This window comes from Dendrobates tinctorius, unplaced genomic scaffold (genome assembly GCF_039654945.1).
Source record: "Dendrobates tinctorius isolate UK_male_01 unplaced genomic scaffold, ASM3965494v1 ptg000223l, whole genome shotgun sequence".
Classification (NCBI taxonomy): Eukaryota; Metazoa; Chordata; class Amphibia; order Anura; family Dendrobatidae; genus Dendrobates; species Dendrobates tinctorius.
This window is the reverse complement of record NW_027361890.1, coordinates 8,598,263-8,616,490: the sequence shown is the minus strand read 5'-3', so window position 1 is coordinate 8,616,490 and position 18,228 is coordinate 8,598,263. Positions and strand designations below refer to the sequence as shown.

General features: G+C 42.7%; 1 protein-coding gene across 9 annotated transcripts in view; it reads left to right on the top strand.

The window, feature by feature from the left end:
* Positions 1–18,228, top strand: part of EPB41L1 (erythrocyte membrane protein band 4.1 like 1) — a 166,930-nt gene that overhangs the window by 61,775 nt on the left and 86,927 nt on the right. For 7 of the 9 annotated variants that reach the window (XM_073555305.1, XM_073555309.1, XM_073555308.1 and 4 more), the window contains exon 2: positions 6,421–6,456. The exons of 1 other annotated variant lie outside the window; for it this stretch is intronic. The gene's annotated coding sequence lies outside the window, so the exon portion shown is untranslated. The remainder of the gene's footprint in view (positions 1–6,420; positions 6,457–18,228) is intronic. One more of the 9 variants, XM_073555306.1, reaches the window with a different exon arrangement.

Sequence of the window (18,228 nt, the reverse complement as noted above, 5' to 3'; positions counted from 1 at the left end):
AAACCGTACTCTAGCAGAGGATTGACAAGACCAAAACGCATTTTTAATTACCGCCTCACAAGAGCAAGAAGAATGGTTGAATGTACCTTTGGTATTCTGACAGCCAAATGGCGGGTCCTATTGACTGCGATCAACCTCAAGACAGAAACTGTTGACGAGGTGATCAAAGCTTGCGTGGTACTCCACAATTTTGTTATCTGCAAGGAACCCATTTCCATTGAGGACACCTCTGAAGAAACCACCTTGCAAGATTACCATGACATTACCACTAGAAATTCTGTGACGGTTTCAGTAATGAGGGACAATTTTGCACTATACTTTATGTCACCTCAAGGCAGAGTACACTGGCAGGATGACAGAGTGTGAAAGATTTGTGCCCTAACCAAACTTGTGTACCTTCTGTACCAACAGTATATACCTTTGCCAACCAAAGTTGGCTATCTTGTCATGGTCTCTATTTTTAGCTTTAGGCCACAGGTGTGTACCTGGTTGTGTTTTATGCAAAGTATTTCACCTTTTAACAAAAGTTGTGTACATTGTTAGGAAATCACCAACAATAAACACAACTTTTTAGGTGAAATACTTTGCTTCAAACACAACCAGGAACACAACTGTGGCAAAAAGCTAAAATTTACCCACAGTTATATACCTGGTTTTGAATACCTTTTTACCTTTTAAATACCCTGTATTTAACCTTTTTTTTAAACATATTTCGCCGCAGAAAGAAATGACAGACAACCAGTGTAAACAATAATTTAACTTTTATTTAAAATATTTTTTTTTGTAAACTGTTTTTAAAGTTAAAAAAAACTTTTTTAATAAAGGTTTGAAACCAACTGGGCATTTTTATTACAAAACACATCATAAATCTGTGTAGTGTGGGGTGGAAATACTGCTGGAGGGGCTGCGGGACACTTCCACAATGGGAGTGTGGAGAGAGGACTGGGATCGTGGTGGGGAAGGAACAGTTAGAGGTGATGGTGTGGAAAAAGCTACAGAATGGGTGGACATGTGGGAGGCAGAAGAGGTGGTGGGCGGTGGAGTGGAGGGTTGGGCAGGGACTGTAGGAGCAGATGATGTTGATGAAAAGTTGTATGGGGAAGGAGTTTGGTACGGGGAAGGAGTTTGGTACGGGGCAGGTTGCTGGAAGTGGGGAGATGTCTGGTACTGGGGAGGTTGCTGGTACTGGGGAGGTTGCTGGTACTGGGGAGGTTGCTGGTATGTAATAGGAGGGGGAGGATGGAAAGTGGCTGGAGGGGGTGCAGATGTAATAGGAGGGGGAGGATGGAAAGTGGCTGGAGGGGGTGCAGGTGGAGGAACTACAGTGGTGGGAGGTGGAGGTTGGGAGGTAACCTGCTGTAGAGCACCGTGGCACGAATGCATTACATGCATCTGCTGGGTAGGAGATAGCGTTTCCATGCGCTCCACAACAGACCTGAAAAAGGTGTGGTTTGGCGAAGATCTTGCTTCTGAATGCATGGTTTGCAGAAGTGTCTTCACCTCCAGAATGCTGGAGTTGATCTGCTGAAAGCCTGCGGAGATTTGCTCTGACAAGACTTTTAGACAGTTCTGGAAAGATGCATTCAGATGCAAGAGCTCTGGCGCATAACTCTTTTCCTGACCCCTCTGCCGCTGCCGCCCAGTACCCGCAGGTGTACTAGAGGTGGCAGGGGCAGAAGGGTGGGGTAAAGGGAAAGCGATCTCCTCACCAGCAGCTTCATGTAATGTAGGCGGCCACGATGCTCCTGTGCTGGTGGATGGGACAGATGGGTCGAATGTGTGGGAAGGCTGGGAAGGTGCAGATGTACCGGGGCGGTCGAAGTGTCCCTCGGTGCCGGTCTCCTCAGGGATCGCCTCAGAAGGGTCCAATCGTGCAGGCTCCCGAGTGCTGCTCACCGTGCTGTGGAATAAAGAGAAAAAAAACAATTAAAATAGTGACATGGTATGGCCCTGGCTGAAAAAAAAAAGTTACATCTAAACATTTTTTGTCACATGTGGTGTGTAATATTTACCTTCTGGTGAGCATTGTTTCCCGGAGGAACGACAGGGCTCGTGCGTACTTGTACTTGCTCCTGTGTCCTCCAGATCCACTCGGGGCCCGCATCTCTTTATTGAACTCCTTCTTGAAACGATCCCTCACAGACCGCCACCGCTTCACAATTCTCTCCCCTGAAACGAGAAAGGACAAAGTGGTTAGTATACAACATCAGTGTTTCCCAAACTCCAGTCCTCATGGTCCCCAAGGGTCATGTTTTCAGGATTTCCAAAGTAAATAGAAATCCTGAACACATGATCCGTGGGGACCACGAGGACTGGAGTTCGGGAAACACTGGTTTAAATCAAGCAACCGGTACTGTATATACTTACGCTCTTTAATCTGGGCCCGAGCTTCGAGGTCCTCCCAGCGGTCCACAAGGAGCGAACAGATTTCCTCCCAGAGTCGTCGGGTAACAATAAGGTCAGCGTGGCGGCGGTCAGCCATATTCCAGAGCGGCTCCCTTTCTCTGACGAGATCGATGAGGTGGTCCACATCGATTCCTCCATCCTCACCGTCAGAGTCGGGAGCACGCTGTGAAGGCTGTTAAAGAAAAAGACAAAAATAACATAATTAGCCTCCACAAAAGAAATGAAATAAAAAGTGCAAAAAAACAAAGCAAAAATATTTATACTTACACGCTGGTGACCGCCGTGTTGCTGTCGCCGACGACCCTGGGAGGCACTGCGAGGACCTCTTGGCCGAGCACCAGATTGGGAAGACTAGAGAAGAAAACAAAAAATGTTATGTCTTTGGATGTAGGCATTTGTTTGCTGTGTGTGGTCTGCAGAACATTGTTTTCTATGTGTTGTGTGTAGTGTGATGTTGTGTTTCTGCTTTTGATGCAAAAAACTTACCAATTGTGAGCCCACTCCAAGTGTCTGTCCACCCCTTCCTTCTTCTTCTGGGAGCTCCTCTTCATCTTGTGATTCCTGTTTTGAAATAAAAGGCAATGAATAGACATATATTACAGAGATGATGGATTTTGGAAATAAAAACTTACCGTCAAACGCTGACGATGCGAGGGAGGGCTCCCAGAAGAAGATGTGCTGTCTTCCTGATGGCCAGACTCCATGGCTGTGGGTGGTGTTCCTGCTGCTGCCATTGCTGCTGCTGCTGCATTTATTGGGCGGCTGTTTAATAAAGAGAAACAAAGGGCCAATGAATATCTTGATATTCCATAGCCCTAGTTTGGAGGAATGGGGGATTTGATAATTACCGTCTCTCATCTGCTGCTGGACTCCCCTCCCGTTGTTCAGCATGCTGCTCCATTTGGGGTGGTGGTGGTGGTGCTGATGGTGCTGCTGCAGATGTCTCCTGCCTTCTCCTGCTCCTGGTTCTTGGCTTGGGTGGCATGTTGGGTGTGGCTGAGGGTCCCACTGTCTTGCTTTTATATATGTCTTGTGGGCAGAGCTACTGAGCATGCTGAGACCAAAAAAACCGGATCCGGCCACCGGATCCGGCTGTCGTAGGCTTTCATTGTGTGAAAAAGCCGGACACGCCGGATCCGGCGTGTCCGGCTTTTTCGCCGGAGACAAAAAACGTTACAGTAGCCGTTTTTTCCAGACGCCGGATCGCGTCACATTGCCGGATCCGGCGAAAATCGGATGAAACGCATGGCCATCCGGCTCGATCCGGCTCTAATGCAAGTCAATGGAGGGGAAACCGGATCCGGCATTGCATTTCGCCGGATCCGGTTTCTGTCAAAAGCGCCGGATCACGCCTGACGGCAAAAACCTGATGTGTGAAAGAGGCCTTAATGAGAAAAAAAATGAACTTTTTTGAATTTACCAAATGGCTGCAGTGAAACAAAGAGTGAAAAATTTAAAGGGGTCTGAATTCTGTAGATCCCTTCCTTCTCCTTTTCCCTAATGCGTGTGAGTCCTTAGTCACTTGTGTGTTTATTATGAGAAAATAAATTCCCTATAGGTTTTATGAGTTTAGAATATCCCTTACAGGCTTCATGCCAACCTCTCTACCAGGAATAATTGATTCCACAATTCTGTATCTGTCACGTTATGATGGGGGTTGTTTTGAAGCCACTATGGCAATAAGGGTTCTGTAGTTTAGATTTCAAGTATTTTATACACACTGATGCTCATTCTTATATTATGTGTTTGTAATGTATTTCTTACATATTAAACTTTAAGAAAGAAAAAACAATAAAAACTACAGTTATAAAAAAAGACATGGATTTCTCAACCGAAACACATTGGATCGCACATATCGAGGTATTATTGTATTCAGCTTCTTATGACCTACGGTACATACCCATATAGACAGTTAAGGAAGGTTGATCCTACTGACAGATTCCCTTTATTCTCTGCATCAATAGGCAGATAGCTGTTTAGTTTTCATTTGGTTAGTTACAGTATCCAAAACAATGAGACAAGATAAGATGTTCCAAACACATCAGAAGAAAAGAACCAAAATAAATGAAGCACAGGTAGCAAACCTTTTGCATTGCTCATAGACTAAAACATCCACATTTTACTCTGCAGTGACGTTCAAAAACGTCACTGCATAGTAACCAGCAACACATAGTAATCTGCAACGATCAAGTGATCACCAAGTGAAGCAGGAGCTCCTGGTTCCTATTAGACCCAGATCAGTACTGAAGTGCAGTCAAGAGGTTGAATTTGCCCTGTAACTGAAGCTAATAAGCAAGACACCCACCCCACCCAAAGCGCTGCCCCCTTTTGTACGCACAGTGATTCCGCATGTGTTCACTGAACACATGTAGAATCACTGCATGCTATACATAGGACAGTGCTATTTCTCTTGCAGAGACTGAGCGTGTGCGCAAGATAAATAGACATGCTGCGGTCTATAAAGACGCTCCGCATGTGCGTATACACGCAGGTCTGCCATCTGCGTGTTTGTGCACATAAACGCTTACAAGATTCTTCAAATTAATTAGCATGCGATTTTGGCTTTTTGTGCCAATGCATGCGTTTTTAACCGCTCAGGAATCGCTTAGCGGCTAAAAACGCAGCATGCTCATTAATTCCCGCATTGCTCAGCGTTTTTAGCCTTCCCCCCAATATTCCCAGAAAACGCGTGTCAAAAAAAAACACACAAGAATTGCGCGGAAAAAAGACGCACGTTTTCTGGGAAGGGGATGCTTTTCCTGAGCGTTTAAAAATGCTAGCGTGGGCACATAGCCTTACAGAGGAAATTAGAGAGAAAAAAAATATTTCCATTTTCTCCCTATGAAGGACACAATGTGTGAAATAAATGAAAAAATAAAAATAACAGGAAAAGCAAATAAAAGAAAAGAAGAAAACTGCTGCCAGTCAGGATCACTATTTCTAGCCCTGTTTCTGTAAATAATGATTATGCTGTACTCTATCTTGTTTAGAACACGTATTTTCAGATGTACTATTAAGGAATTCCTAGGATAAAAAATGGGGGAAAGAGGGAAAGAGAAGCAAGAGGCTAAAATCATGATCTGGCTTATGGATGGGGATCTTGACTAGAAGACCCCCGTACTCTGGTCAAGATCCCCATCCATAAGCCAGGTCAGGAGTATACGCTTATGCTTCTCTTTCCCTTTGAGGAATCTGAATAGTTGTTACGGGGTTCACCTCCAGATTATAGCTGATCTTTGTGGGGTGCGAGGAGTGAAACACCTTGTGATCAATTTATTGTCAGGAGATCGTTTTGACAAAAGGGTATTATCCAAAGAGGACAATCTCTTCAAAAAGCATAAGATGAGGTACCAATGCACATATCTCAAAAACACAGGTGTCATGTGAGTCAGCTGCACGTTACTTGCAGTGTCCACTTTTCAGACATTTAGGGAACGTTTAGCCCATGTTTGGGAAGGGCAAGAGAAGCAGCACAGGTGCCCAATAATTGGCGTTCAGCCTGAACCATGCGGATTACCAGTATTATACACCATGGCGCTAACATTAGGGGAACGCTATGTCTGTGTACTCTCAGGACCAGTGCTTACTTTAGATCTGCTCACATTATGTTGTGCTACACTGTGAGAGGAGCTAATGAAGGTGTAGTTTTGATGTGAGGCTGTGTGTATGTGTCACAGGTATGTGAAGGTCGCTCTGGGGGGTGGAGTTGTTCCACAGGTAGTATTTCGGCAAGTGCAGGTGGTGCTGATTTCTTACTGTCTGCAGCACCGCCCTCCAGAACCTGTTTGAGGATCACTCTCTAGTTCCTGTACACTCCCACTGCTTTGCTGCCTATTGCTAGGGCTTACCCCCTCATTGCCAAGGGTCCAGTTCGCCCACATTATGATCTGATGCCTAATATTGACCATCCTGTGAAGTCATGAGCTATCTGTATTAGTATGGGCAGTTCTTGTGTTGCTTGACATTAACAGAGGAATGTTAACCGGTAGCTAATGATTTCTTGTTGTTTTCCAGCAGCCCCTGAGAAGAGCCCTGTGGAGTACGGGAGCTGTGAGTACCACCCCACAACATTTACATTGACATTTATGGGTGTCTTCTGTAGCCTAATTATTGCATTAATTCCAATGTAACCGATGGCATAACTTCTACTTAAATACTCTCCCTATTGTTTTAGGTGATCCCTTAATCCCATCATTTGATGTCACTAGTGTTTTTCTTTCTTAGCTTTTACTTTTTACCTTAAGTGGAACTTATTAGTAATAATAATAGATGTTACTAATGACCGGCCTGACACTCATTATTTATTTATGGTGCTAAATAACCGGTTCCCAGCCATGTTAGCCTATCAGAGCTGCCTAGATCTAATAGTGCGGTAATAATGCAAGTGGATGGCTTATTGTCTGAGCTTTTACCTGTATATAGCTTTTATAATTAACATAATATAAAAGAATATTGGAAAGTTTGTATGATGGGGGGTATCAATTTAGCGTCAGTTCAATTGAACAGGTCAGTCTTTGAACTTTGGGTTTCAATTTCACAAAGATATCAATATTCTACTACTGAATATAAATATTATTTCTTATGTCCAAAAGTTTAACTGATGAAATACAGTATATCAGCGCACACAACTGAAACTTGGCTAGAACAAGTTTTCAGCCTCTGAGTGTAAACAAGAAGGTTCACATTCACTGACAGCAAGATAAGATTTTTAAAATAGTGATTCCCTGAGGAAGCGAGACACAAAAGATGCGAAACACATGTTGGGGACCTTAATTACGTGATAGCTTAGCAATCTGCACCACTATTAGAACATTTACCTGTGACATTGATTTGTATTTCTGTATATACAGTACAGTACGCCTCTGACCATTGTGTCCATTATTTATAAAAACTATATACAGTACATTCATACTAGTTTGACCGATTTTTGCAATAGTGTATGCACTGCTCAGTTATCAATGTTCTGGAGATTGTTGTTCTTTATTCTCTTTTGTCTAATCAATATTTTAACCCCTTAGTGACGGGACCAATTTTTTTTTAATTCTGACCAATGTCACTTTATGTGGTGATAACTCTGGAACGCTTCAACAAATCCCAATTATCTTGAGATTTTTTTTTCGTGACACATTATAATTTATGATAATGGTAAATTTAGGTTGACAAGTTTTTACTTTATTTATAAAAAAAAATATCAGAAACTTGACAAAAATGTAAAAAAAAAATGCAATTTTCAAACTTTGAATGATTATCCCTTTAATCCAGATAGTCATACCACAGAACAACATTAAAAAATAAAATTTCCCACATTTCTGCCTTACATCAGCACCATTTTTAAAACGCTAACTTATTTTGTTCGCATTTTAGAAGGTTTAAAAATGTAGCAGTAATTTTTCATTTTTTCAAGGAAATTTACAAAATTTATTTTTTTGAGGGACCTATCCAGGTTTGCGGTGACTTTGGGGGTCCTATATACTGGAAAACCCCAAACGTGGTACCTTTTTAAAAACAGCACCCCATGACATATTGAAAACTGCTGTCAGGTAGTTTATTAACCCTTCATGTGATTTTCAGGAATTAATGCAAAGTGGTATAGCAGGAATGAAAAAGTGTTTGTTTACCACCTAAATGTCGCTAACTTCTGAACTGACCGCTATAGCCGGGAGACTCTAAGGCCGCTATTTGGCCATGAACTGCTATGGCAAACATCAGGACCACAATCATGATCTCAGTGTGTCAATTAGATTAAAGCGGAAGCCCCCACAATCTTTTAACCATTTATTTGATGTAGTCGCTTTTGACAGCAGCAACTAAGGGGTTAAACAGATATGGATGGTGACAACACTGATCGTTTATGATACAGCAAGTTGTCAGCTATAGTATACAGTTGACAGCTGATGGATTGTCACCTGTATGGGGATGATATTCTCTTATATCTCAGGTTAGTTAAAAGACGTATTGGCGGTCACTAAGGGGTTAATATACTGTAATCAATAAATAATAATGTTTACAGCAAACATAACCTTTTTTTTATAAATAGTATCCTTTGCTGGATATTTTTACATTTCTTCTAGTATAGAATAATTTGCTGAATTTTTCAATAAGTAAGATTTATTTATATAAAAGCCCTTCAGGGGAAATAGTGTGTCAATTCCTAAGTGCATATATAACTAGATTGTTAATACGGTTGGTAAAAGACACATGTCCATCAAGTTCAACTGATAATGGCTCTAGGAAAGGAAACAAGTAGCCACATTTTATTTTATACAGGAAAGGCTCCTTTTGTGGAGAGTTTGTGGAGGGGTTTTCCTTTTCCTAAAGACTGTGGCCCTGATTAATCAAGAATGATGATTTTCTCAGCGGTCTTGATGAGTGGAAGTGTAGGAGTGAGACGCTTCTGATTCAAAAAGAAGCATTAGACTCTTAGTGAATCAGGAGTATCTATCCAATGGTGGGCGCCTCAATGCGCAAAACCAGAAACCTTACTTCATTTCCTGACAAGAGTAAGATTTTTGGAGTGAGGAATGCCAGATTACCATGAATTTGAGAAGATGTTGCATTCCCATCCCACCTCCACTCCATTCATTTTGGCAGAGCTGACAGAAACTGATATAAAAACTCCAAAAGTAGCACTATTTTTGCACCACTTTGAGTTGACAAAATGTTTGCAACTTTTCTAAGCAATGTATTCCAAAATTCTGGTAAAATTGCTTTGATGAATTGGGGTAAATGCCTACAGGGAGGTATTCATACCAGTCTTGATGATGGGGCGTGCTGAGCTCATATATTCCTGATTCTTGAAGAGTTGCACTCCTGTTCATGAATCTGGAGATTCTGTCAAGTGGTGTGAGCCTCCGTGCGCTACGCCAAAAGTCTCACTTCAGTGCCTGACTGACATTACACAAGCTGTGGGGTTATGCCCCTGATGGACCCCCATCCTGCCGGTCATGATCTCAGTGCAGGTTTTTGAGCTGCACACCTGAGGTTAATGTCTGGAGCTCGGTGCAGGTTTTGACCTGCACACCTGGGATTAATGATTGTGGTCTCTTTCTGGTTCTGGGAGAGCTTCTTAAACCACTGGGAAGCTTCAATCCCTGCCAGTTATACTTTTGCTTTTGGCCTAGTGTGCTGACCCCTGTGTGCCTGTTTGTTGCTATAGCTTGTTTATATGGTTCTGACCCGGTTCTGTTCCCCGTTGTTTGCCTGTTGATTTTGTACTAAGGCCTCTTTCACACTTCAGTTTTTGGTGTCAGTTAAAATCCGCCAAAAAGGCGGACAAGCGGATCCGTTCCTAACTGATGTTCCTAACTTCCAGGGTACTGGAAGGTCCCGGAAGCGCATGGCTATAAAAAGCCTGCATGGCGGCTCGGCCATGCGCTAGTGTAGACTCAGATTGATATGTGTGTATGGTGATGGATGCATGGACTGGTGACTGACTTATTATGAAACCCCTTCCCTCTGACATTACGGATGGTGACAGTATGTTGGTTTAGTCAGCGCCAGGTTGTGGCAAGCTACATGCCACTGTGCTTACCACACCTACACTAGCGTCCGTTGGTGTCCGGCTCCTCCGGCACCGTCGTTCTGCGGCTATCCTTACCGCTGCGCTGCAGTAGCAGTATCTATTGGCGATTGCGGCTGCAACGCCACCCGCTGGTTTCCTGTGAGGCTAACAGGGCCAGCGTCTGTCTTTTATTTATGTTCGGCGTCTCTGTGTCTAAACAGAGCCGATCCTAAGCTCTCGGGTGACGTTAACCCGAGCGCTGTACCGCACCTTTAGCGTATCTGCCATTGTCCAGCAGCGGTCTTGTCATCTACCGCACGGTGGACCCCGGGCGGCGAACGCACCTCCTATTATTTATATCTGGTGCGTTCCGCCGACCCTAACAGCAATGATGGGGGTGGGGAGAGGACAATCATGGGTTGCGGGGGGAGGAAGACAATGAGAAAGTGGAGGATTGGGATGGGAGGAAGGGGGATTTATAATGGACTTAGGAACAGGGAGAGGTGGAGGAAAACGTTATTATCGCTTATTTTGTCTAACACAGCCCCTTAATATATAGTGTACTCACTTACTATACATAGCACAGTCCCTTAATATATAGTGTACTCACTTATTATGTACAGCATAGTCCCTTAGTATATAGTGTACCCACTTATGTATAGCACAGTCCTGCAGTATTGTTAGGAGTCAGATTTCTGCCCTGACTATGCAGGAATCTAGACCCTCACATTCTGCAGTCTCCTGCTCTTTGTCCACTGCAGAAGAGATTGCAGAGGAGATTGCTTTGCAGCAACTCTCTCCAGAGGCTAAGTCCTTCATTCTGTTCTCTCAGCATGCTCTTGGGACGATCTCCCATTGGTGTTCAGGAGTCAGGTGCTCAGGTCCTGCTCCTGATTCCATTGGTTCTGCTCAGGGTTCTGGAGACTTCCAGAAGGTCCCGTTCGCTATAAAAAGTGTGCATGGCTGTTCCGCCATGCGCTAGTATAGTCTTACTTGCTGCTGTGTGTTTGTTGATGGATGCATGATCTGGTGAATGACTCATTGGAAACCCCTACCCTCTGATAATACACATGTGTGAGGGAATGTGCTTTAGCCAGTAATTGCGCCAGCGCGCCTTGCTCCACAGCAACACCTGCTAGCGCCTGTCACCGCACCTGCGTTGTTAGCGGTGCCTCTCTGCAGCATCTTCTTCGCCGCGCTGCAGTTGCAGCCAATTAGTGCGTCCGCGGTTGCGACGCTTCCCACACAAGTACTACGGTAGGTCCTTCGGAGATAGTGCCTGTATATTTAACTACTCCGGTGACCAACTACCGTGTGTGTGCCGCTGAGTCTCTGTGCTGCTAACAGGCTCAGCGTTACTTAATTCATTATTGGTTATAGCAGCTCTGTGCCTACAACAGAGACTGCTTGTTGCACCTGGGTGACATTGAACCCTGTGCTCATTTCCGCCATAGTGCTCTGCTACCCTCTAGCAGCGGTTCTATACCTACCGCACGGTGGACCCCGAGTGGCGAAGGCACTTTATTTATATTTTTTATTTAGTGCCTTCCGCCACTCTTAACAAGTATATACTTTAGTGTACTCACTTATTATGTTTAACACAGTCCCTTAGTATAGTGTACTTATTATGTATAACATAGTCCCTTAGTATATAGTGTACTCACTTATTATGTACAACACCATCCTTAGTAACATACACTGTGTTCCAAATTATTATGCCAAAAATATTTCCTCATCTTTTCTCTAAATTACCTATATGGATTGCAGTCATTGTTATTTTCCAGTCATCTACTATTCTAGTATAATTGCAATGTTTTTGAACAAACTGCCTATGAAAACAGTATATTTTTAAAAATAATAAACACTCAAAATGCATGTTCCAAATTATTATGCACAGCAGAGTTTTCAACCTTTTTATTTTGAACAAAAAATGGTCAATTGTGAAATTATAAGCATTATCAGCTTATTACAAAATGAAATCAAACAGTTTTCAAGTCAAAACTTTATTCTAGGTGATGTTACATTTGAACATAGGACCCCTTGTTCAAACGAAGCTTCTGAACTCCTTCGTCCATTGAATTTGTCAGTTTTTGGATAGTTTGTGCTTCAATTGTTTTGCATGTGGACAGAATACCCTCCCAGAGCTGTTACTTAGATGTGAACTGCCTCCCGCCATCATAGACACTCCTTTTGATGATGCTCCAGAGGTTCTCAATGGGGTTGAGGTCAGGGGAAGATGGTGGCCACATCATAAGTTTGTCCTCTTTTATGCCCATAGCAGTCAGAGATGCAGATGTGTTATTTGCAGCATGAGACGGTGCATTATCATGCATGAAAATAATCTTGCTGCAGAAAGCACGGTTCTTCCTCTTGAACCATGGCAGGAAGTGCTGTTTTAGAAACTCCACATAGATTATGGAGTTCATCTTTACCCCTTCAGGGATCCTAAAGGGGCCGACAATCTCTCTCCCCATGATTTCAGCCCAAAACAATACTCCTCCTCCTTGTTGGCACCGTATCGTTTGGCCCACTGGAGCTGTTTCTGCTTGTGTGCAGTGGATAGAGGTGGTCGACAAGATGGCTTACGCACAGCTGCAAACCTCTGAAGGACCCTGCATCTTGTTGTTCGGGGGACGTTGGAGTCCCCAGCAGCTTCGAAAACTTGTCTGCTGCTATGACAAGGCATTTTTGCAGCTGCTCTTTTAACCTGACGCAATTGCCTGTTGGAAAGAGTCCTCAATTTTTCCTTATCAGCACGCACACGTGTGTGCTGGGAATCAGCTACATACTTCTTGATTGTGCGATGATCACGATGAAGTGTCTTGGCAATGTTGATTGTAGTCATGCCTTGACCTAAATACTCCACAATTTGTTGCTTCTCAGCAGCCGACAACAAGATGCAGGGTCCTTCAGAGGTTTGCAGCTGTGCGTAAGCCATCTTGTCGACCACCTCTATCCACTTTCCCATTTTGGCAAAAAATGTAGGCTGCTTAATAATGTGGAACAGCCTTCTTAAGTAGTCTTGCCTTTATTTGGACACACTTGCCAAACTAATTTGCACAGGTATCTGCAATTGCTTTCAGTGATATAAAGAGCCCTCACACACATCACCATCAATGAGTTTAAATGACAAACAAAAAAAATTCTAACCTTATCACTCCTAAACTCTTTTTGCATAATAATTTGGAACACAGTTTAGTTTCCTCTTTTATTATGTATAACACCATCCCTTATTATGTACCATCCTCTCTAGGTATATATGGTGCTGTCCCTTATTATATAGCATCCTCTGCTTTTATGTACAGTGCTGTCTCTTACATAGTGTATTCTTGTTATTTTTGTTATTCACAGCGCCCTCTTTTATTACATAGTCCCCTCTCTTGTTAGATATAAAATGACTGCTGATGCCGGTGACCAGACGACCAGTCCATCAGCTTTTCCAGTAGATGTAAGGGATGGTGCTGTACATAACAAGAAAGGGCACTGTATAATAAGGGACGGCAATATACATAATAAAGGAGACTATGTAATATATATATATGTATGTGTGTTTAGATATATATATATACAGTGGGGAAAAAAAGTATTTAGTCAGTCAGCAATAGTGCAAGTTCCACCACTTAAAAAGATTAGAGGCGTGTGTAATTTACATCATAGGTAGACCTCAACTATGGGAGACAAACTGAGAAAAAAAAATCCAGAAAATCACATTGTCTGTTTTTTTTTCATTTTATTTGCATATTATGGTGGAAAATAAGTATTTGGTCAGAAACAAGCAATCAAGATTTCTGGCTCTCACAGACCTGTAACTTCTTCTTTAAGTGTCTCCTATTTCCTCCACTCATTACCTGTAGTAATGGCACCTGTTTAAACTTGTTATCAGTATAAAAAGACACCTGTGCACACCCTCAAACAGTCTGACTCCAAACTCCACTATGGTGAAGACCAAAGAGCTGTCAAAGGACACCAGAAACAAAATTGTAGCCCTGCACCAGGCTGGAAAGACTGAATCTGCAATAGCCAACCAGCTTGGAGTGAAGAAATCAACTGTGGGAGCAATAATTAGAAAATGGAAGACATACAAGACCTCCCTCGATCTGGTGCTCCACGCAAAATCCCACCCCGTGGGGTCAGAATGATCACAAGAACGGTGAGCAAAAATCCCAGAACCACGCGGGGGGACCTAGTGAATGAACTGCAGAGAGCTGGGACCAATGTAACAAGGCCTACCATAAGTAACACACTACGCCACCATGGACTCAGATCCTGCAGTGCCAGACGTGTCCCACTGCTTAAGCCTGTACATGTCCGGGCCCATCTGAAGTTTGCTAGAGAGCATTTGGATGATCCAGAGGAGTTTTGGGAGAATGTCCTATGGTCTGATGAAACCAAACTGGAACTGTTTGGTAGAAACACAACTTGTCGTGTTTGGAGGAAAAAGAATACTGAGTTGCATCCATCAAACACCATACCTACTGTAAAGCATGGTGGTTGAAACATCATGCTTTGGGGCTGTTTCTCTGCAAAGGGGCCAGGACGACTGATCCGGGTACATGAAAGAATGAATGGGGCCATGTATCGTGAGATTTTGAGTGCAAACCTCCTTCCATCAGCAAGGGCATTGAAGATGAATCGTGGCTGGGTCTTTCAACATGACAATGATCCAAAGCACACCGCCAGGGCAACGAAGGAGTGGCTTCGTAAGAAGCATTTCAAGGTCCTGGAGTGGCCTAGCCAGTCTCCAGATCTCAACCCTATAGAAAACCGTTGGAGGGAGTTGAAAGTCCGTGTTGCCAAGCGAAAAGCCAAAAACATCACTGCTCTAGAGGAAATCTGCATGGAGGAATGGGCCAACATACCAACAACAGTGTGTGGCAACCTTGTGAAGACTTACAGAAAACGTTTGACCTCTGTCATTGCCAACAAAGGATATATCACAAAGTATTGAGATGAAATTTTGTTTCTGACCAAATACTTATTTTCCACCATAATATGCAAATAAATGAAAAAAAAACAGACAATGTGATTTTCTGGATTTTTTTTTCTCAGTATGTCTCCCATAGTTGAGGTCTACCTATGATGTAAATTACAGACGCCTCTCATCTTTTTAAGTGGTGGAACTTGCACTATTGCTGACTGACTAAATACTTTTTTTCCCCACTGTATATATATATATATATATATATATATATATACACATATATACAGTGTATATATATATATATATAAAAGGAGGGGTCCAGGCACATTTCTTGCACAGGGGCCCCAAGCTGTCAGTGTCCGCCCCTGGGCTAATGAATTAGAAAATTACATTATGTTCAATTACTATTAATCCAAATCACTCTTGCAGGCAGCGATCTATAGAGAATGAATGCTATTTTGCTGCCTTAGGCTCTGTGTCTAAGCCTTCCTGCCCCTGAGGATCACCAAAATTGGAACACTACCTTAGTACTTATGAAGAAAGAGTAGTATGCACCTTATAATTGCTATTATAGAGGCACATCTCACCTAAAAGCATTGCTTCTAGATGATCCTTGGAAAACAGCATCACACCTAGCACCATGTCACTCGGGGTGCCTGTAGCTCTGTGTGTTCCACTGCAGCCCCCTACTAACAGCTCTGACATGTGAATAAAGTCAAATATTTGCCTTTACTCTTTTCTATCCATTATAATCCCTTGATTGGAAGTTTAGGATCGTGTTTAAAGGGGTTTTTCACCGTTAGAAATGTTGACTACAAACGTTTACTGTCATGTAAAATAACAAAAGTGGATAGATCCAATCCTCCCAGCCCAGCGTTAGCTCTCCGCCACTGCTCCTGTCTCAGTGTTTTGGCTGCAGGTGTGATGTAACATCAATAGCTCACATCACCGCTGCAGCCAATGATTGAACTCATTGGCGCGTACCATATACATCGGCTGAGGCCCTGAGCTAGGTGATTGGTTGCAATTGTGATATGAGTTGTTCATGTGATGTCGCAACTGCAGCCAAAACACTTAGAGCTGAGATGGAGGGATAGTGCTGGACCCAGAGAGGGTGAGAACTATCGAATTTTGTTTTTTTAGATTACAGGAAATGTTTGGGGTACACTTTATCACTTTTTTATTTTAACAAGTGTGTTGTGGCTATGAGTTGTACAGTATATGTGATAGTAAAGGGCATGTCACACTAAGAGATATCGCTAGCAATATCGCTATAACTTGTGACGCAGCAGCGATATTGCTAGCGATATCGCTGTGTGTGATACTTACCTATGACCGGCTCCCCCGCTGCTTATCGCTGATCGCGCGAGAACAGGCAGGACCGTTTCTTGTCGTCAGCTTCCTGCTGTGACGACGAGCGACGCGTGGAGCCGGGCGGGAGGACGCAGGATCGCCTCGTCTGACAGGTAAGTAGCGACCCCCGTCCCCAGCGATGTCGCTGGTGAGATCTGCCTGTGTGGCAGCTCACTAGCGACCACTTAGCGATGTACCAGCAATCCTGACCGCGTCATATCGCTGGTCGGGATCGCTGGTGCATCGCTAAGTGTGACAGTACCCTGAAGCTAAGAAAAAACAGCTGCAATCTGTAACGCTGTAATATGTAAACATTGAATATATGAAATTGGAACTGCATTACTGCTATATAAAATACATTACAAATGAAGGTACATAGTCCACAAATTGGCCAATTCGTCCAACAGCCAGCCCTTAAAATTGTAGGCTTTCTACATTTCAGTTTTTTCAGTCAAGATGGGGTGCAGAGTGTACATTAATGAGGAAAAAATGAACTTTTTGAAATTTACCAAATGGCTGCAATGAAACAAAGAGTGAAAAATTTAAAGGGGTCTGAATACTTTCTGTACCCACTGTATTATAGCATTTCAGAGTACAGCTGTTTTTTCTTAGCTTTATTAACTTGATCTTCTCAGCTTGCGCTTGTTCACACTTGCCTTGTTCTTTTTGCAGGTGCTGATCAGACTTTTTGATATTGGTATATGTGACAGGCTCGTGAGTCAATGTAAACAATAGCCGGTGTGCCCAATAAACTATGATGATAATTTTTATATTTATTTGATGTAATATATTTGTATATTTTTTTTTGGGAGGAGCTGATACCTTAGATCAGCGAGTGTTAAAATCACAGTTGTGTCTCTGGAAGAATAACAACAGTCACATCATTTTACCTTGCAAAGCCAGTTAGGTGACACTAATGCAGGTAGACATATTAACCATCAAAACCTCCATCTGTCAGTGATTGCATTGTAAAAGGTCAGCTCGAGGCTGTGTAGAGTACTGCATAAAATTGTTATAGTTCTCAGATGGTTCTAGGAATCTGGAATGTGATGTCCATCTTGACCTGTAGTTGAATGGTTTGTGCCTCTTCAACTCTGGTGTCATCACCAATGTGTTTTATTTCTTTAATAATAGAGGCTTTATTATTTGTGGTTGAATAGAATAATCATCAAACCATGTTTCATGATGTTCGTAGGGGTGAACCTAGCTTCTCTGATGCCTGAGGCGAACAGCAAAATGATGCCCCCCCCCCCCGCACACAAAGTAAATTTTTATATCTATATTGTAAAACTGAGTACAATAGTGGACATTTTGATTTAGGTAAATAGAAAAGAAAGGTGTCCAAACACAAGGATGTCAGCACTATCACACGCACATACAAGAACAACACAGAAGTATCCAGAACAAGGATCACTAATGGCAATAATAGGCCTGGCACAGGGCCACACTGCAGGAAAGAAAGAAAGAACAGAGAGAAAGAAAAAGAACAGAGAGAGAGAAAAAAAGAAAGAGGCGAAAGAAAGAACAGAGAGGGAGAGAGAAAGGGAGGGGAAATAAATAAAAAACAGAGAGAGAAAGAAAGAGGGGAAAGAAAGAACAGAGAGAGAGAGAAAGAAATAGGAGAAACAAAGAAAGAACAGAGAATAATAATAATAATAATAATAATAATAAATTTTATTTTTATAGCGCCGACATATTCCGCAGCACTTTACATTTCAGAGGGGATTTGTACAGACAATAGACATTACAGCATAACAATAATCACATACAGTAGATTATAACAAATACCAAGAGGAATGAGGGTCCTGCTCGCAAGCTTACAGTCTATGAGGAAAGAGGTAGACACAAAAGGTGGGTGGTAACAGTTGCCCTGATTGTATGGACCAGCCATAATGTTAAGTGTGTAACAGTACAGACACAAAGGGCTAATGGATGCATAAAGCATGTGGGAACATGATGCTGGGAACCTGGTTATGGTAAAACTTTTGGCTCTGCCACACAGGGATAGGTTAGGTTAATGTGTTGAGGCGATAGGCCAGTCTGAATA